Source organism: Pipistrellus kuhlii, unplaced genomic scaffold, assembly GCF_014108245.1.
Source record: "Pipistrellus kuhlii isolate mPipKuh1 unplaced genomic scaffold, mPipKuh1.p scaffold_m20_p_9, whole genome shotgun sequence".
Classification (NCBI taxonomy): Eukaryota; Metazoa; Chordata; class Mammalia; order Chiroptera; family Vespertilionidae; genus Pipistrellus; species Pipistrellus kuhlii.
Window position 1 is genome coordinate 8,087,216 of NW_023425595.1, and position 20,656 is coordinate 8,107,871.

General features: G+C 53.7%; 1 protein-coding gene across 3 annotated transcripts in view; it reads left to right on the forward strand.

Annotated features, from left to right (window-relative positions):
• TSPAN18 (tetraspanin 18) overlaps positions 1–20,656 on the forward strand; it is a 139,426-nt gene that overhangs the window by 88,778 nt on the left and 29,992 nt on the right. For all 3 annotated transcript variants that reach the window (XM_045577465.1, XM_036427006.2, XM_036427007.2), the window contains one exon: positions 6,601–6,733. The gene's annotated coding sequence lies outside the window, so the exon portion shown is untranslated. The remainder of the gene's footprint in view (positions 1–6,600; positions 6,734–20,656) is intronic.

Consider the following 20,656-nt stretch of genomic DNA (forward strand, 5'->3'; position numbering starts at 1 on the left):
CTCGCTAGTGCTGACCAGGAAATTCCAGGCTGACCAGTTAGGATTGCATTCCGGAGGGAGGCTGAGTCTGTAATTAGGTTGGGTATTAAGTCTGGTTTGCTGATGTGGCTGAGCACCACTGACTCCATTTGGGGCCCGTCGTCTCTTTTTTTTTTAACAAGGTCAACACTCGAGAGCAGTGTCTGAGTGTGGCCGGGTCCGGGCTGGGGCTGCCAAGAGTAGGGTGAGGACCAGGATGAAGGTAAACCACTCCCCAGGGTTCCTGCCCCCCTGAGTTTAGCACTGAGGGGTGAGTGAGCTGCCTGGCTGGGGTTTCCCCAGGACACAAATGGAGCTATAATTGTAATGCTAATGACAGCTTCCATTTACTGAGGCTGACTGGGGCAGATGCCCTACTGGGCGAGCTCCCCTGGCTTCTCATTTAACTCTGGGAATGAGAAGTGGCATTGTCCTCATTCTGAGGAAACTGAGGCCCAGAGAACTTTGCAGAAGCTCGCCCAAGATCACACAGTGGTGGGCATTTAAATTCAGCCTCACCCACCGATCCGGCCAGGGGCAGCTGACCCTGATTCTGGCCCAGCCAGCATCCAGCTGGTGTTCTCCAGGCAGGGATCATTCCATGCCTGGGCCTCCTTCTCACCATATTGTGCCCATCTGTGGGGACTGAGCCCCTCCTTTCCCTCGAGGGTTGAAGATTGTTAAATGCCTGTCTCATTTTAAAGAGGAGAAGGTAGAAGCCCCAAGAGGGCACATGGGCTGCCCAGGGCACACAGCGAGTGTGAACAAAGGTGCCCTGCCTCTGGGTCAGCATTCCTCACTGATGGACCTTATTACATTAACCCAGCACCAGGCTTTGCCCTATGTGCATGCACACATGCATGTGTGTTAAGCAGGGAGGGAGTGTGTGCATGTGTGTGAGGGGGTCAGGGTTACGTGCAGATGGGGCCTTTAGCAGCCAGCTCTGCTGAGGTTGAGGGAGGAGGGGGTGCACGGCCCAGGAAAGGGGTCAGGATGCAGCTCCAGTGGACCCCCTAATCCCTTACTTTAGGATCAGGAAGAAAGCACCCCGGTGGCACCTTATAGACCTAGGTGTGAAGCCCCTGGTAACACTTACTGGAACCACTGACCTTGCGGGGCCTCCATTTACTGACCCTTGCTCAGTGATGCCTCTCTGTGACAGGCCCGTGAAAGGCAGGCTTTGTTTTTGGGAAGGACATGCTTTCCATGCTGGAGAGCTGAGAAGAGAGGGCAGGATGAATTAGGGTTCACATTAAAACCAATGCGAGCCGAAACCGGTTTGGCTCAGTGGATAGAGCGTTGGCCTGCAGACCGAAAGGTCCCGGGTTCGATTCCGGTCAAGGGCATGTACCTTGGTTGCAGGCATATCCCCAGTAGGGGGTGTGCAGGAGGCAGCTGATCAATATTTCTCTCTCATCGGTGTTTCTAACTCTCTATCCCTCTCCGTTTCTCTCTGTAAAAAATCAATAAAATATATTAAAACAAAACAAACAAACAAACAAAAACCGATGCTAGTACAGAAGCCGCGCCTGGGCTCCCCGTTCTGAGTGGTGCGGATACCAGCCCTGAAGATTAATGAGAGGGCAGGGGAGCACAAAAAGGAAGGAAGAAAAATTGCTGCCCATTATACCTGTCCTTTGGCAAGGCCGGGTAATTAGCAAACCCTCAGCAGTAAAATATTTCGTTTTGGTATAATTGCAAAGTAATTATGTGGTATGGGTTGTGTATCAATCGTGTTGATTAATAACACTCAGGTAGTAATTAAACATCTGCTTCATAATCGTGTGCAGGCTGAAGCTCAACATTCATGCACTCATGCATGCATGCAAAGCTCCTTGGTCGCAGTGGTGCTCGTGTGTGTGTGTGTGTGTGTGTGTGTGTGTGTGTGTGTGTGAGAGAGAGAGAGAGAGAGAGAGAGAGAGAGAGAGAGAGAGAGAGAGAGAGAGAGAGTTAAGACACCCTCCCTTCCCTATCATACCTTGAGGTCTTTCTGTCCCCATCCTTCCCCTGGGACACAGGGAGGCACTGAGCTGGTCCTGAGGCTGTGCCACCCTGAAGCCCCTCTCAGACCAGTTCCTCCCCTTCCTCCCGTGTGTATCTCCTTTCCGCTGAGCTGCCTGGCCCAATGGGTTAGCATAGGGGTTCAAGGGCACCATACATGACCATGTGCTGGAGCGTTTTAGAGCTCCCCATGTCATAATCCATGTTAGACGGAGTGCTTCTAGGCTCCTTTCTTAGGCAGGCTACTTTTCCCAGCAGCCAGATGCCCTATGGCTCATCCAATGCCCCCACACACCCTTTAGGCCTGGATCGAAGGATCTGCTCCCAGAGGCTGTGGGGACCAGCGCAGGACACGAGGAAGGAGCCAGGAGCCATGCTCTGGCGTGAATCCCACCCCACTGGCTCAGGTTGGGTCAAGGTGCTCTCCTCCTTCCCGCAGGTTCCAGCTCCATCAAACAAAGAAAACTGAGCTTAGCGGCCTCCAAGGGCCTTTCCAGATCTGCTACACTCAGACCCCACTTTGGTTTGTACTAATTAGGGATCGGAGACGATTTAAATTCAATACATCCGATCCTTAGTGAGTAAACAATCAGAAATAATTCCTTCCTTTATGACTTCTCAAAGACTCACTCATGAGCAATGAGAACCCAAGCTAAAATCAATAGCTTTTATTTCTCAGACAGAGGAACTGCAGAATCCCCGAGCTGCTGGGCACTGCAATTCATTCTTGTATTTTAAATTTTTATGTTTATGTTTATGGACTGCCATTAGGTAATACAGATCTATCCCGAAGGTTGACTTTTTTCATTAACTTAACTCATTTCAGTTATTAGTTCACGTTTATAGCTTGGGTTTAATAAGCGCATCGTGCAAAAGTCATAAAACAGCCCCTTTTTTAAAAGCAATATTTTAAAATTGAGACTCTTCTCTGAGTCATCCCCGTTTTATTTGCTCATAACTTGCTTCTCCTGTGATGTGAGGCCCAGTGGTGCCAATCCCAGCCAGGCATTTGCCTGGAGCTTCAGCACCTCATTTGCAACAGGGAAGGGCACCGCTGATTAATAAAAGCAATAAATGCTTACATTTTAGAAAGCAAGCACCCAACAATCACTCACTCACTCACTGTGTTTTGAGTGCTTCTCATATATTATACTAGAGGCCTGGTGCACGAAACTTGTGCATGGGGCGGGGGTGAGAGGGTCCCATCAGCCCAGGCTGCACCCTCTCAAAATCCAGGACCGCTGGTTCTTAACCGCTCACCTGTCTGCCTGATTCCCTTAACTGCTTGCCTGCCTGCCTGATTGCCCCAACCACCTCTGCCTCAGCTCCCACACCTGGGACCCAGGCTTTCCTCCTTCAGCCAGCTGCAGGCACCTGAGACCCAGACTTCCCTCCCTCTGGCCAGCTGCAGGCACCTGGGACCCAGGCTTCCCTCTCTCTGGTCCGCTGCAGGCACCGGGGACCCTGGGCAGCTTCGCCCAGGCCCTGGCTTTGTCAGGAAGGATGTCCAGTCTAATTAGCATATTACCCTTTTATTAGTATAGATTGTCTGGTTGCATCCTACATCCCTATGAAGTGGCTTTATTATTTTTTTTTTCACTTTACAGAGAAGGGCACTGAGGCCCAGAAAGGTTAAATGAGCTGCCTGAGGTCACACAGTTGATGACAGTGGTAGAGCTGGGATGCAAACCCAACATGTCTAAGTCCAGTCACCATCTTTCCCCCGATATCTGTCTCCCTCTCCCACCCACCCTTTTCATCATCTCTTTACTCACCACCTTTATCACCAGGCCCTTCCCATCCTCCTTTCAGTCTCTAATCTCTTTCCACTTGCCTGGGCTCCCTCCTGCTTCTTATCTACCTGGAGAATACCTCTGCTCTATGACCTTCCGTGGCTCCCCATTGCCTATGGGTGAAGTTTCTCACCCATAGCCCAGTATCATTCGAGGACCTTGACCATTCCTCCCTGTCTCATTTCCTAGGCAGTCTTGGCTCGTGGTCCTGAACACCCACACACACCTGGGTACCTCCATGCTTTTGCTCACCGTGGTCCCTTTGCCTGTGATGTCTTCCTCTCCGCTCCACACATCCAAATCTGCCCCCTCTGTCAGAAAGCCTTCCTGAGGCTCAAGAAAGAAGGGCCCCTCCCTTCTCTGAACTCGGAACCAAGGGATGCGCCCTCCTTCGCCTCCTTGAACTATGAAAACCAGGTCCCTTAACAGTGAGCTGCTTTCGAGGTGAAATGTGTGCCTCACTCATCCCTGGCACCTTCTGAGTACTGGCTATACAGCAGGTGTTTAATGAATGCTCACTAACATGAGTGAATGCTCCTGTGGCTTGTGACCTACAGGGAAATGCCCGTGTCCTCTCTGTGGCACTCAGGGCCAGCCCCGTGCAAAGTTAGGGAGACATTGTCCACGTTTTATCAGCTCTCAGTGTAAGGCGCTGATCACAGGCCTTTTCCATCTCATTTCCTGCTCTTCCCGAGGCCCCAATCTGGGTATCTCTGTGCCTTTGCTTACCCTGGCCCCCATGCCCACAGCACCCTCTCTCCTCTCTAGATACACACGTCTGCCCTCTACTCCAGGAAGCCCTAATGTGCCTGCTGGGGTCATCAGGACACTGGAGGAGGCGGGGGGGTGGGGGGGAGGAAGCTTTCTTTGGTATCTGCCTATGAGTTATTAGAGCCCTGTTTTAGATCTGGCCCTGAGAGACTGCAGGGACCATTGGCGGGTCCAACACCCCCTCTCACAGGGAGAAGCCAGGGCCCCCCGGAGGAGGTGTGCCTGAGTGCTCACATCCTGGGACAGGAACCCAGGACTGTGCCTGCAGGTCCACAGAGCCTCCTGCTGTCCCCTCCTGGGGATGAAGGAAAGCCCTCACCCCCAGCCATGGGTCTGTTAATGGGATGGGCGGTCTGCTTCTCTTAATAGGTGTGAGGGAGCATGGCCTGGGGTGAAAATGAAAGATGGAGGCTGGGGGTCATCCCCGATGAGCCACTTCATCAAGTGAATTGGGAGGAGGCCCCGAGGGGCTGACACACACATGCCGTCCTGATGGGGCTGGAGCAGGGGCCCCGGGCAGCGGCAGCGAGCCCGTGAGAGAGGCACAGCTGCATAGCATGCTGCTAAAACAGCCTCCGTTGTCACCTCCTTCCTGCAGCCATTTGTTTACTTCCTCATCCTACCCTCCTGGAGAAAGTGGAGAATGCCACCTCTCCTGGGGATCTGTCCCACCCCACCCGCCTCTCTCCACTTCTCACACGCTGGCTGCCGTCTGGTGTGACATTAGCGTGACATTAGCGTTCCCCAGCTTGCGGAGCGCTAATGACATTTGCATCTCGCTGGCTGGTGAAACGTGGGCTAGGGCTCGGGGTCCCATGGGCAGGTGGGGCGTGTGCAGCCCAGAGGGAGAAGCGGATACGCTGGGTGCGGGCCACGCGGGTCACGGAGAGGCAGAGAAGAGGGGTAAAGGTGGGTCGGAAGGAACAGTAATGGGTGGCACTGAGAGATGTTTGTCTAAAGAGGTGCTAAGGACAAAGAGCAGCTCCTGGTCCGGTGCTCCATCTCCCAGACAGCACTCCCAGCATTCTCTGCTGTGTTGCCTCCCTAACATCTATTGAGCGCTTGCTCTATGCCAGATGCTCTACTGAGGGCTTTACAGACTCGGGGAAGCCATCTTTACTCCCTGCAGTTCTTGAAGACAATGCTGTCCTTATCCCTGTTTTACAGACCTGGAGATCAGGTGCCCTGGGCTCCCGGAGTTGCCCCGGGCCCCACTTCTGGAGAGAGGTTGTCCCAGCATGGGGCGAGACCCACCCACTTCTAAAGCTGATGCTACTGTGGGCACTGCCTCCCACACCTTGTCCCGGCTTAAGCACAGCCAGGAGACCATCCTAGGCCCCGGCCTTTCCCAGCATGCACCTGACAGGCAGGCAGCAGACCCTGGCTGTGCCCCCTTCGCTGCTCCCGGGGCTGCAAGGCTGACAGCTACAAAGGAGGGAACATCCGTAGAGAGAGCACCCAGCAGGAGAGACCCCAGGTTCAGGCCTCTCTCTGCTGCCAACTTGCTGTGTGACTTTGGACAAGTCACTGCCCCTCTCTGGGTGTCTGTTCTCCTTGCTGGTAAAATGATGCCATGGGTCTGGCTCCATGGTGCATTCCTAGAATGCATTTGCATATGCACAAGGATTTTTTCTTCTATGTACTTGAACGATCCCGCCGGTTCCACCCCCTTGCTTGGAGGTATAAAATGATGTTTTATGTTCAAGCAAGCCCTGAACATTTGCTGAGCATCCCCACTCTGCAAAGTGCACCGTGCTAGACGCAGCGAGATGCTTACGTATTTTTTCTTTCCGGGCATACACACACAGGCATATGCATATCTTTGCGTCTCAGAATTGTCTGGCTTCCCAGTCCTGATGAGTAACCTCAGTCTCCTGCAGTCTTTGCCTCATCACACTGCCTCCTCGGGGCCCAGAGAGCATTTCAAACAAAAACAAGAGACCTCAGGCAGCATGAGCAAGTAAGATCTCCCCCAACGAGGCAGGCAGTCACGGCGGGCTTTTTTTGTCTCTGACAGGTGGGCATCTCCTGGACAGCACAAAGCTTGCAGTGGCAAGAGCTTCTGGCACTGTCGTCAAAGCAACGTGAACCCTTTGAATTTGGCTTCTAGAAACGTGGACACGATCCTTTTCCAGACACCAGCCGCTGAGGTAAGGGAGTTCAGGCTTGTTCAGCTCGGGGCATTAGGCTGCTTTGTTGTTGTTGCTAGTAGTAACCGTCAGCAGGGCACCCTGTCATTCTTTATCAGCGGGCCCTGATGTAGTCCCTTCTTTAGCAGGAGTGGCTAAGGCTCTAAAGTCCAGCAGACCAGGGATCAAATCCTGGAATCACCAGTTTTTAGCTGTGTGGCCTTGAGACCTTTCTGTGTCTCAACTTCCTCCTCAGTCAACCAGGGAAGCAATAACACCCACTTTCTGGGTTTGTGGTGAAGATAAAATAAGGTAACATGTGAAAAGGACTTAGAACAGGATGGACACCCAGGTAAGCTCAGAACCCAATAAGTGTCAGCTGTTACAGTAGTGTGCCTGCCCTGTCAGCTTGTAACTAGATGAGTCTCACATGGATGGGGTGGAGTCCACATTTGCACTGGAATGTAGACTCTGTGAGGGCCAGGGGCTGATCTGTCTTAGGTGAATCCTCAGGTCCCAGCAGAGCAAATAGGCCATGTTTGTTGACTGCCTGGATGTGTGAAGATGCTTTGTCTATAGTATGCATGCGTTAGTTGGGATATGGGTTTGGTTGTGTGTAACAAAATCCCAAAGCCACGGTTCCTTAAACAAGAGAAGATGCTTTTTCCTCAGTAACACTGAGCTAAGGAGTTTCTTCTACAAAAAAATATTAGAGGCCAAGTTTCCTTGTCCTTGACTCCTCCATCCACTTGTCTACGTGATCCGCGGTGGCCCACGGTGGTGTCTCCATTCTGCTCAGCAAGAGGGAAAATCAGGAAAGGAGAGGGTGCCCCATCCTTTAGAGGGTGCACAGGTCACTTCCATTCGTGTCCCATTGGCCAGAACGTAGCTCTATGACACACCTGGCTGCCAGAGAGACTGGAAGTTCGAGTCTTTATTCTGGGTGGCCATCGGCTCCAGTACAATCTTGAGAAAAAGGAGGAAGGAATGCAGGCAGACAGAACAGCAGATGCACTCTAGTGGGCAGGGGGTGGGGATAGAGAGCAGGCAGGAGGGCTGATTTATCCCAAACAGGTCCTGCCTGTGGCCTCTGACCAGTAGACCTCAGTTCGTGGATTGGGTTTTTGGAAGTCACACACGTTCACGTACACAGAGTCACACACATTCAAATACACACAAGCACACACATTTATATACACACATACACAAAAACACATGCCTACACATACACACATACATGCACCGCACCATCTCAGTCACCCCGTATCAGCTTGCCTTGGGGTCCCCTCCACTTGCTCGAAGGGCCTTTACCTTCTTCCCTTCACCCCATTCCCACTCCCACCCCCATGCCCTGGCTGGGTAAAGTTTCTTCAGCTACTTTAGCATTTATTTGCTCTCAGAGGCCCCAAAAGACTGGGCCTATGACAGCTTCCTTTCCAGAGGAGCAGCTATAGCTGCGGTGTCCTTCCCCACCCCACCCCCCGCCCCCTCAGCCACCACTTCCTGGGGACTCTGAGAGGGAGGGGAAGAGGGGGGGGGCACTGACTGAGTGGCAGCCCATCTTCCAGGGCCCCAAGGGCTTGTGTGGGGTTCCAGGGCAGAAGCGAGCGGGCCAGCCTCTCGGCCCCAGCTGACGTCCACCGTGGCAGCCCTGTGATGCATTTAGGGTGCGGTGTATGATTTCATTTGAAAAAAAAGATTGCTCTGCAGAAAAAAAATAGATGGAAAACCGCAGCATATGCTTCTGCCTCCCAGGCAATTGGCTGAGTGATTTTTAAGATCTGTCCTTTGCTTGATTTAGGTCAACCACAAACCTTCTTGGCCTTCACATCTCTCTCTCTCTCTCTCTCTCTCTCTCTCTCTCTCTCTCTCTCTCTCTCTCTCTCTCTCTCTCCTCTCCTCTCCCCCCTGTGGATTCTGCAGCTCTGACTCACTAGGCAGACAGCTCAGTGTTCAGCATCACCCTGCCTTATATGGTGTGCTCAGTGCTCCCGGGGCAATGAGTATTCATTCATTCCTTTCTTCAGCCAGTGACTGTGGAGTTCTTATTGTGTGCCAGGCACTGTTTCATTTGCTGTGGATTGAGGGGAAACATGGCTGAAAGGGCCCCACTCTCAGGGAGATCTGCTGAGGGCAGGGTGTCTTGCCCCCAGGCCCTTGTCCAGTGTCTCAAGCAATGCTTAATTACAGTCGGACTTGGTGGATGTTTGTCACTTACTTTTCACACTATTATAATCCTCACCCAAGGCTATATTTTTTCCATTGAATTTTTTAGAGAAAGTGGAAGGGAGGGAAGGAAGGAAGAGGAAGGAGGGAGAGACGGAGGGAGGAAAGGAGGGAGGGAGGGAGGGAAAGAGAGAAAGAGAGAGAGAGAGATCCATGTGAGAGAGACACATCACTTGATTGCCTGTTGCAAGCGCACAACCAGGACCAGGTATCGAATCTGCAACCCAGATACATGCCCTGGACCAGGAATCGAATCCATGACCCTTTAGTACACAGGCTCCTGGAGCTTTGCATACGCCCGCCCTTTCCTGTGCCTGAAGTTCCAGGGAAATCCACCCCAGCGAGTTGACCTTGTACCCAGGTGGTTTGAAGGGAAGGGTTGAATTTTCTGGCTAAGCATTAAACAAACTAAGTATTTTGGAGAAGATTGGCTCCCGCTGGGCATGGATGATAGGGCTATGCTTCCTTCTCACCTCCTTTAGTGCCTCTGGATCCCGAATGGCAAGGAGTTTTGGATATTTTTGAAGGATGCAAACCCTACAAATTGGAAGGTGCTGGGGGTGGGCAGTCTGCTTGGTGCTCCCCTGGTCCTTTGCTGGGGGCTGTGAGCCCCTCACCCTCTGCAGTCGCCCTCGCAGAGCTGGGCATGCCAGGGGCTTCCATTCGTGGCCGGTGGATGGGTAGACAGATGGCCGGATTACAGTGGCTTCACCATGCTACATGCTTCCCTTGCCTCGGTCCAAGTGTCCAAGGGGGTTGGAGGCACTGGTCACAGTTTGATTTTGGCTCCTGGGCAACAGGAGTGGTTTTCAAGTCACGGAGGGGACACAAAACAAATGGCTCTCGAGCTTGTCACTTCCTCATCTTGGCTGCGGGAGGCGGTGTGGCGTGTGCCCTGATCTGAGGCTGAGAGCTTGCTCAGACCCCAGCTCCGAGGCTGGGTGTCCTCGGGCATGTTATTCAGTCTCTTAGATTCTATTTTTCTCATCTAGAAAATGATAGCACTAATAGCAGCCGGCTCCTGGGGCTCTGATGAGCATTAGATTAAATAATGGGTGTTAAGATGAGGAGCAGAGCTCTGCGCGCGTGGTGAACGCTCCGGAGAGGATGCTGACGGCTCGCGTAATGACGCCCGGAAGCTATGCGTTGCATATACGTCTTTCTTCCAGACATGTTTTTGCAGACGGCTTTGCACGTTTAAGGCAAAAATTATTTTTAAAGTTGTTATTTCAGAAGTACAACATGCTCCTTAAACATTCAAATGATCCAGAGAGACTTAAATTAAAAAGCAAATGCAGCCTCCTCCCTCCCCCCCACACCCACCCCCTGCCCTCACGGCCAGCTCTCTCGTTCCCTTTCCCAGCAATGTTCCAAGTCAAAGTTTTTTCCTTTTTTTTTTTCCTTCCCAAGGGGAGGAGACAGGTATGTAGTTAGGAGGGGACCGTGGCCAGTCCAGGCTAGTTCTAAGGCCGGTGCCTCGGTGGTTCGGTTGGACCCAGGCACAGCCTGACTCCCGCTTGCTCTGACCTGAAGGGTCCCCAGTGTCCTGAGTCCAGGGGAGGGGTGTGAGGCATGTCACACTAGGGCCAGGCCTGGAGGGGCAGGTGCACCGACACTGTTTCTGGCCGCATGCCCGGAGGCCCTGCTTCTGCCAGAGCCCCAGGGCTCAGTCCAATTTCAGAGGCCTTGTTCCTGGCAGGGTGATCACTCACCTCCGATCTGTGCCTTCTGCTGCCACTCTCCTTCCCTCATCAGAAAGAGGCCAGGGCCTCCCCAGCACACGGCCCAGAGCATCGTTGGTGCTCCTGGATTGGGCAGGCTTGAGTTTTACCAACACTAGGGTGCAAACTGCCATCTGCCTTCATTTCTCCAGATCTGACTGCTGCTGACCCCCCTTTTGCCCATTTGAAGGACATTCGATCCCAGTCCCATCGGGACGGGAAGAGACTGGCCCCCTAGGATTGTGTAGGATACTTGGGGGCCTTTGTGCGACCCAGAATGTGGTGGGGAGGCTGCTTGGCTTCAGAGCACTCAGGACCCCACAGAAAGATTCATCTGCCAAGCCTCAGGGTCCAGGGAGGGCAAGTGGGCAGCAGCCACTTTCATGCCAACCTCGGCATGCAGTCTTTGGTCACACCTGCGGGCAGGAGTTTGGGTGTTGAGAATCGCAGCCTCTCTCAGGCACCTCAGGGTCCTGTCACCTCTTGGGAAGGCTGTTCAGGGATCAGGGCACGTGAGCCTGTCACTGTTGGATCCCACAAAATCCACTTCTCCTTGTTGACTCCAGCAATGTCCCTCCACTCCGGCACAGGCTCCACCCTGTGTTCTGACTCCCGGGCTCCAGCCTGTCTTCGGCCCATCGCAGGACCCAGGGACTAACCACCATCTTGGAAGGGGAGAGAGAGAACGCCCACAGCAGAGAGAACCAATCAGAAAGGTTGTCTCCGCATATCTTCCTGCCTCCACATTGGCTACCACAGATGAAGCAGTACCTCCACTCCTTTGTTGATTGAGCACCAACTATAAACCAGATTCTTCCAGAGACCGGAAGGTGAAATGTCATACAAGGTGGACCTCAAAGGGGTTAGGGTTTCACTAGTGGTTCTCAGGTGTGGTTCTCACACCAGCAGCCCCAAACCTGTTAGAAATGCAGATTTTTCAGACTCCCACTTCCCCACCCTCTAGTGAATCAGAGGCTGGGGGTTGAGGTCCAGCAACCTGGGCTCTGCCAAGCCGTCCAGGGGACTGGGATGCAAGCTCAAGTCAGAATCACTGAGGGTAACAGGCAGGTAGCAAGAGGTTAATATACTGCGAGGAGGTGGCATACAGAAGGGGTGCAGGGGCCCATGCTGGGGAGGGGAGAGGGAGGTCCTGAGGAAGGCACTTGGATTATGAAGGACTGAGAGGTGACAAAGAAATCTGTGTGTGACTTAGGAGAGGGGAGGGAATGCCTAGCAGTGGGTTCAGCACATGCCAAGTCCCTGGGGCATGACGGAGCTGCAAGCAGCATTACAGGAGCTACCCAGGTGCTGCTGGGGTGGAGTGATAAGAAGGCAGGGAGGCGGGGTGGGGTAGTCAATAGGCCTCTTGTGTTCTGAGTTTGGTGGGTCCCCAGAAGTTCTAGAGAGCCCTGAAAGGATTTATGCAGAGGAGGGGGGAAGATCTGAGCCCTGGGAGGGTGATGGGGAGGGCAGAGGCTGAGGCCCCTGGATCCCAACAGGTAGCAGGCTGCCTCTGGAGGGCAGAGTTGAGCCTGCTGTGGATGGGGAGGAGACAGGGTGGGGCTGGAAACCCTGGGTCCAGGAGAAGCCCTGCCTTGTTGCTAGAACATTCCCTCTGGGGAGCTGAGCCAGTTGAGTGCTGGAGTGCAGGGAGCCACGTCTGTCCCCCTGGGAAGCATCTGGGCTGTCCTGCTCTGTAATTAGTGTCTGCACACCCCTCCCATCCCAAGTCTCCAGGTGCTCTCTCGGGGGGGTGGGGGGGAGGAGACCTGGGTGCCATCTGCAGGTCCGGGTTCTTGACCTGGAGCTGAGGCACAAGCACTGCAAGAGCAAATCCGGACCCCTGTGAGGATGGAGCTAGGTGGGAGAGAGCCGGGGGACCCAGGCGGATGACCGGAGGTGTGGCTGAGGGAGGCCCTGCCATTCACCAGGGTCCCTCCTCAATGCTGGCTTGGGAGCCCCATGAGAAGGAGGTGACTGGGGAGCCCCTAGCCCGACCAGTCCACCCCCTTTCTCGGAGGCCCCAGCCTCCTCACTGCCTCCTCACTGCCAAGCAGGCACATGCAAGACAGCGGGGCCCCTCCCAGGCCTGGGGCTCTCATTTGGGAAGGGGCTCCTATGAGCTCATCCTGTGGTGAGTCCAGGGCCGAGAGGAGGGAGCTTGCAAACCGCAGCCAGGATGCTGAGACCTTGGGAAGCCCAGCGCCGAGGGGAGGGAGGGTGGGGCAGGTATGGAACCGGCAGTGCTACAGGGCCAGCTTGGGCCCCCCAGGACAGGCTGGGCAGCTGCTGCTTCCCCAGCACCCACTCCTGGGCTGCATTTAGCCTAACGTGGAACTGCTTGGAGCCCTGTAATGCCGCCCTGGCCGGGCCTGTTTGTGTTCAGGTATCACTTTAGCCCCAAGCAGCAATCAGTGCTGATTTGTGGTGAGCGTTCAGAGCAGCTGTGGTTCCCACTGAGGAGGTGCCAGCTGGGCCCTGCCCATGAGCCCCCTCCCTCAGGAGGGCTCAGGCCTTGCTGCTTTACTCAGAGGATAGACTTAACTCTCAAGGGAAACAGTCAGCAAGGACTTGTGGCCTCACGGGCTAACTGGACTGAGAAGGGGGTTTCAAAGTCATCTGTTTTCACTCCTTGAGAGGTCATCATGGAGCTTCTACTTGCATACCTCTAGTGACAGGGCTTTCACTACCAACTAAGAGCAAGGTTCAGGTTGCTTTAAAAATTCTTCTTCTGCTCTGCACAGGTCCCGGGTTCAAATCCTACCGCCTGCCACCTCTTATGTGGCCTCAGGCAAGTGACTGACCTTCCAGAGCTCCGGTTTCCTTTTGTCTAAAATGGGTTTGATGGATACCTGCCTTTCACTGGTGGGAGTTTAAACCAGACATCTTTACAATCCTGAACAGTTTACATCTCTCCCCCGGTCTTCTCTGCTGACCTCTAGGCCCCATAGCCAGTCACATCACCAAGATAAATGTCCCTCCTTGGCACAGAGTAGCTACTCAGTCCCAGGTTGGTTTCATTGCTTTACCTCTCAAGCAGACCCACCACTGCCTTCGAGATAAGGCTAGATCAGTGGTCGGCAAACTCATTAGTCAACAGAGCCAAATAGCAACAGTACAACGATTGAAATTTCTTTTGAGAGTCGCATTTTTTAAACTTAAACTTCTTCTAATGCCACTTCTTCAAAATAGACTCACCCAGGGCATGGTATTTTGTGGAAGAGCCACACTCAAGTGGCCAAAGAGCACATGTGGCTCACCAGCCGCAGTTTGCCAACCACAGGGCTAGACCACGTCCTTGGTTTTTGCTCTCGCTCAGGAACTCAAGACCATTGGTGCCCTGAGCCCCCACCCAGCCCTACTCCCCAAGGGCTTCTGGGAGACCAGTTTCCTGCAAGCTCCTCCCTCATGCTGCACCATCGCTGGCCCCTAACCCTCTGCAGAACCCCACCTCCTCACACCGCCTGGGTCTGCTGGTGGGTCTGTTCCCTTTCCTCGCATTTTAAATAACAAGCAAGTGCCCATGTGAAATCCCAGAGAAGAAATCCTGGAGACTGGCGGAGACCTCAGGTCAGCTTGCCACTGCCACCACAGAGTCCAGTCGTCACCCTCAACTGGCCTGGTGATGGTGTTGTTTCGGTGTTATTGTTTTTAACCGCTTTATGGAGGTAGAATTTACTCACCATAGAATTTGCTCATTGGCAGGGTGTGTTTCAGGGATTCATAGTAAATTTATGGTTGTACAACCATCACTATAATCTAATTTTTGAATATTTCCATCACCCCATAAGAAATCTGCTGTGCATTGGTCATCGGTCCCTGTCCCCACCCCCAGCACCAGGCAACCACCAATCCACTCTCTGTATACATTTTGCCTTTTCTGGACATTTCATATGGATGGATCATCACCATGTGTGGAAGGGGGTTCGGGGGAACTGTGTGTACTCAGTGATATACCCATCTTCCCACAGCCAGCCTAGGCCAACTCATGTGTTTTATTGGAGTTGGCAAAACTCAGACACACTGAATCCAATCTCTACTTTGGTGCAAGAAGGGAAGTGTGAGGTTGTACCCAGTCCCACACGAGGACCCGCCGACATCTGCTTTAATATATCCAGGGTCAGGCAGCTCAGTGCCCTCAGAGACTGGAGGACATTCGCATGTCCTGACCACAGCTAAGTGCCAGGATTGCTGAGGTCATTGACCTCTGGTCCTGTTCTCCGGGATGGCAGCATTTCACAGCTGAGGAAACTCCAGCTCCGAGAGATTGAGGCACTCGGCCTAAATCACACGGGTGTGGGGTGGGGGAAGCCGGGATTTCTCCCAGGGTCTCTCTGAGTTACATGCATCTTTTCACACCTGAGCCACATTTCCAGTCCTCCCATAGGTGGGGGTTACTCATCTTTGTATAGAGGTGAACTCTGTCTTCCTGTACTTTCCACACATTGTGTCTCATTTGGTTGACAAGACTCACACAGACATCCAACCGGGACAAGGGAGGTAGGGAGCGATAGGAGAAAAGGAAACAGCATCGGAGAAAAGGAAAGAGCACTGGACCCGGAGGTGCCATTTGCAAGGCTGACGTAGCTGGAAAGTTCAGGGAAATGTGGCTGGAAGCCCCCTCCCTCCAGGGTCTGGGGAGCCAAGGAGTCTGGACTCCTTAAGATTTATTTCCTTCTGGAAAGCAGAAAATTAGCCACTTGAGGGAGGTCTGCGGGAGCGCTGTCCTGACTTGAAGGCCTGTGTGTCTTGAAGAGGACTGAGGCTGCGCCTGTTGCCTAGATACGAAGCACCGATCCCGAGCCCTCTGAGCAGGTGCATCCCGCAGGGCTGGGGGATGCTGCTGTCCACGAGGGGGCTGGTAGGTCTCACTCACTTCAGGGGCTCGCATGATCTGGGCCTTCCCCGTGGCAGAGCTGGTTCATGCCAGCCCCACTGCTCCAGGCCAGCAGGTGACTTGTCTGGGCCTCGGATCCTACACCTGCAGGATGGGGGTGGCACTCCCGCCTGTTTCACAGGAGGCGCAGTGGGGTGGAGGAGAAAGCCCTGTAAGAAAGCATGAGAACACGTTCTCTCTCTGCATAGCACAGTGGTTCTTAACCTTTCTATTGCCGCAACCGTTTAATGCAGTTCCTCATGTTGTGGTGACCCCCAACCATAAAATTATTTTCGTTGCTACTTCGTAACTATAATTTTGCTACTGTTAATGGATCGTAATGTAAATATCTATGTTTTCTGGTGGTCTTAGGCTCCACAGCAGCAGTAGGGGGGCTCAGCCTGCAGCAGGAGGGCAGGATGCATTGCACTACCCCCCTGGAGCTAGGTTTGCCTTGGGGCAGGAATAGCAAAACTGGGACCCAGAAACCAGTTGCTGGGCCCCAGCCTTCCTTCACCCTCATGGGGCTGCAGGCCTAGCCCAGATCCAGCCTCTTTGATGCCTCTGCAAAATACCAGACCACCTGTCAGGCCTTTCCAGAGCTGATGTTCCACATAGCTCCAGGCCTGCAATGAGGCAAGTGGCAGAGGGCTTACCTTTCTCTGGCTGTGGGCTCTTTGGTGGGAAAGATGATCTTGGTCTGGATTAAATTGAAGAGTAAAGTAAGATTTATTCTCAAACAATACTCCCTGGTGAGGAGCAAGTCTGGGCCCTGGGGCTTTAGGGCCAGGAGCTGCCAGGGGTCTGCCAACTCCTGCCGGGTCCGCACCCAGGAAGCCTCGCCTCCCCATGGACCACATGTGTCAAACACAAGGCCCGCGGGCCAAATCCGTCCCGCCAGGCCTTGCAATGTGGCCCGCACCGCGCTGTCATCACTGCACTCCGCTGCGTTTCCATCACAATGGCAGTTTATGACTGTTCAGTAAACCATTCGGCCCGCGATTTAGGCTGGATTTTAGATTTTGGCCCCTTCTCTGATTGAGTTCGACACCCCTACCATGGACCCTCAGCCGGGCTGACTACACAGCTTAGTTCGCCACCGCGCTTATTCTCATGGAATGACAGTGAGAAGCCCTAAGATTCGGTGTGTCATTGTCTACAGAGCACTTGGCCTGGGCTATGAGCTCATCTGATCTGTATCGCTGTCTTGGGAGACAGGCTTATGACCCCAAATGGATTCACACTCAAGTCCCAGCTCAGTCGCTTCTGGCTCTGGACCTTGGGGAAATGGTTTTGTGTCCTGTGAGTCTCGATTTTTCCACCTGTGAAATGTGAGTGAGGATAGTTGCCTCAGGTGTGTCATGAAGATGAGCCGTGCGCACATACAACACCCAGCCGGCGCCCTGGCTGCTAGCAGCGCCTCGTAACGGTAGCTTCTTTTATGGAAGATGTGGCTCACATATATGAAACAACAGCTGTTCAGTGGCACGGTTGGGATTCAGACTGGGACAGTGTGGCCCTGCATGAGCCAGGCCTCCTGTTGACCAGCCAGGGAGGGGCCCGGGGCATGACCTGGGTGTGCAGGGAGGCCCTGCCTGGCCCTCATGGGGCTGGCCACTCAGACACAGCCTTGAGCTCCAGAGCCTTGAGCTCCAGGGAGGGAGGAACGCCCCCCCCCCCCCCCCCCCCCCAGCTCTGTCCCCACTCCCCTTTGTGGAAAAACAACAAGGCCATTCTCTGCTGCTTCATTCACACCCCAGTGATGTGTGCCCCTGGAGGCTGGGAGAAGAGCACCCTGGGCTCATATCTGGGGAAAACAAAGACGGAGGTCAAAGCTTCCCCGACAGGGCAGGCTCTGGCTCTAGGGAAGGAAGGGGGAGATGTACCGCATCTCCACTCCGTGCTGTAAAGGAGCCCTTCTGGGTTGTAGAGCAGACTTCATCACTCATGACTGCGCTGTGAGGCCTGGGGAGGCCCTGCCCCTCTCTGGGCCTTGTCTTCTCATCTCCAATGGAAGGGAATCCGAAAGAATGAGAAGGGATCGCTCGTCAGGCTGGAGAAATCAGGGAAGGCTTCACGGCGGAGGAGACGCCAGGCTGGGCTGGGAAGGGTGAGAAGGAGTTCTCCAGGCAGACAGAGGGAGAAGAGGTAGTGCAGGCCCAGGTTGTAGCCTCTGAGAAGGCCTGGCAGCTTCAGAGTGTGGGGCTTCCATGGACCTTCCACCGTTCGTTTTAATCACATTCGTGATACACGTTCTTTGTAAGAACAAAGGAAGTCATAAAGAAAAGAAAAAAATAAAGTATAAAGAATAAAAGAAAATCACCTGCAGTCGGATAGTTAGCATTTGGTACCGTATTAGTCCCTTTTTAATCTGATTAAGGAGGTGCCCTTTAAGCTCCTTCATAGACGGAGAATCTCAGCTTCTGGGCAGACAGGCAAGAACAAAGGACTGTCTTCTGGAAGCGGAGCCAGGCCCCACACCCTAGACAGACGGACATCCTTTCCTGGGGGTGGGGGCAGATGCACCGCAGACACTGGGGGAAGGGGACTCATTGGCATGTTGGGGCTGCAGGGCTGGGGAGGGAAGGCTGAAGGGAGGGTCTGTGTGCTTGAAGGAGCTTCTGGGAAGCTCTGAGCTTCTGTCATCTGGCAGAAGTGGCTGTCCTGCCTGCACGCCGCCGCTGAGGGGCTCCTGTAATGGCTTCGCTGTGGTTTCCGAAGACGTCTGGCTGCAGGGCACGGCAGGCTGGGGAGGGGGCCTAATGGCTGTGAAGTCACCGCTGTGATCTTGGCAGCTCTCTGGCGCCGCCTTTAAAATATGGCTCATCTTAATGGACAGGGCCTCCGAGGGAGGGCGGGCAGGGGCAGGGTGGGTAGCCAAGATCACGTAGCTTGAGCTGGCTGCAGTGGGTCAACATCAGTACAGGGGACTGTCCACTCCTCCAAGGCCCACTTGGGTAAGGTGACCAGACATCCTGCTTTTTAAAAAAAAAATCAGGACTGTCCCACCAAAAGCGGGACATCTGGTCATCTTACACTTGGGGGGTCTTTTTCTGAGGTAGGTCCGAATCCTCCTTTGGCTCCTGCCTTCCTTCTCCCAGCCCCTAACACCAGCAGGGTTTTCCCCAGAGGCCCTGCCCCAGCCTCCTCGCCTTAAGGAGACAGTGAAAGCAGCCCAGCCTGTGAGGGAGAGCCTCAGTTCCTTCCTCTGCCCACCTCATTAGACTGCCATCCTGGTCACCCAGGATCCCTGGGGGACATGCCAATGCCTTGGCGTGTTTTGGAGGTGTGGGAAGGTCACAGTGACCACCTGAACCGCCCTCACCGTGTCCATGAACACAGGACGGGGGTGTTCCATTTCCTTCCCGGCCCCTGCCAAGTCTGTTAGCGGTAATTGCGAAGTTATGGGGAATTCCCAGTCTTCCTAATTAGTGTTAATAGGGGTTGGGTGAGTTAGTCAGGGGGAAAATAGATGCCTTTGTTTGCTCTCTCTCCGAATTAGACCGCTGTGTTCTGCCTTTAGATGTGATCAAGCAGTGTTCTCATCTCGCCCGCCCCAGCGGGCCCAAAGCCCTGCACTGTGCACAAGCCCACTGACCCTGCACACACACACACACACACACACACACACACACACACACATGCACTCACAGCACAACAGATTTCAAGGCCTTGCAAAGCAAGTACCAAAACCAGACAGCATTTCAGCCACACCCCCAGTTCCCTTTGGCAATATTATTCGAGGCCCTCCTCCCCCAACACGCCACACCCCACCCCAGAGGCCCCGTGCACCGGCCTTCCCAAATCAGTTTGTATTAACAACCATTACGTGTTCCCGTTAGCGTGGTGAACGGACCTGGCTGGGCTAGTGGGGGCAGTCACGCCCTCCTCTTCCCACTAACAAGCTGAGGCGTTCCCCCAGGAGGGAGGGAGCCACGCCCGCTCCCCTCGCTTTCTCTCTGGTGGAATAATGAGATCTGGCGTGGCCACCACGCCTGTAGAGGCTCCCTGCCATCTGGGTCCGGGGCCATCCTGGAGGAGGTTTCCTTCGAAGCCAGCAGGAGGGAGGGAGGGAGACACATTGATGGTGCAGTATTGGCTCTTGGGCCTGTGCTCGGATCTTTTGCCTAGGATGGTGCTTTTTCAGCTGAATCCTGGGTACCCTCGGTGTCTGGGGGCTCCTCCCTGAGCCATGGGATGCAGGATATGTTCTAATAGATCATCAGCCCTTAAGGATTTGGAAGGCAGTATACTGTTTTTTTATATTTAAAATGGCAGGCAGACTATTTTGAAGAAAATATGCACGTACATACAAGAGATTCACAGGCAGGTTTGCTCTCCCGCTTCCTTCTCTGGGCTGGGTCCCCAGATGTGAAGGGGGTAATAGGATTCCTTCTGTAGCCACTGCAGGAAGTGAGGAGGGAGAGTTTGTGAGGTTCTAAGTTAGGGGTGTCGAACTCAATCAGAGAAGGGGCCAAAATCTAAAATCCAGCCTAAATCGCGGGCCGAATGGTTTACTGAACAGTCATAAACTGTCATTGTGATGGAAACGCAGCGGAGTGCAGTGATGACAGCGCGGTGCGGGCCACATTGCAAGGCCTGGCGGGACGGATTTGGCCCGCGGGCCTTGTGTTTGACACATGTGTTCTAAGTCATAGCATAATGCTGTGTGATGTTGGACAAGCCGCTGTACCTCTCTGATTCTCTGATCTCTGGATGGCACAACGGCAGTGGTGATAACCCCTCCCCAGGGCCAGCTTCACAGGATGCAACGGGGCTGTCACACAGGGCCCTGCGCTTAGAAGGCCTCTCCCCCACTTGGTATAATTCTCTGCTGTTGCTGGCTCGGAATTGTTAATAACTTTGGAGTAAGAGCATCCCTTGTTTTCACTGGGTCCTACAAATTAAGTAGGTGGTCCTTATCTCCCAGTGAAGTTTTGGCAAGTTTTAAACCAAATATGTGTGAGAGAGGCCCACACAGATATCAGTCTTGAGACCCCCATCTCCTTACTGGAAATGGGGATGTTATTAGTGATGCTCTGAGGATTCAATGAGAGCGCAGAAGCACGTAGAACATCTCCCAAATATTCACTTCTTGAAGCCTCTTGGGTGCAGCCAGTC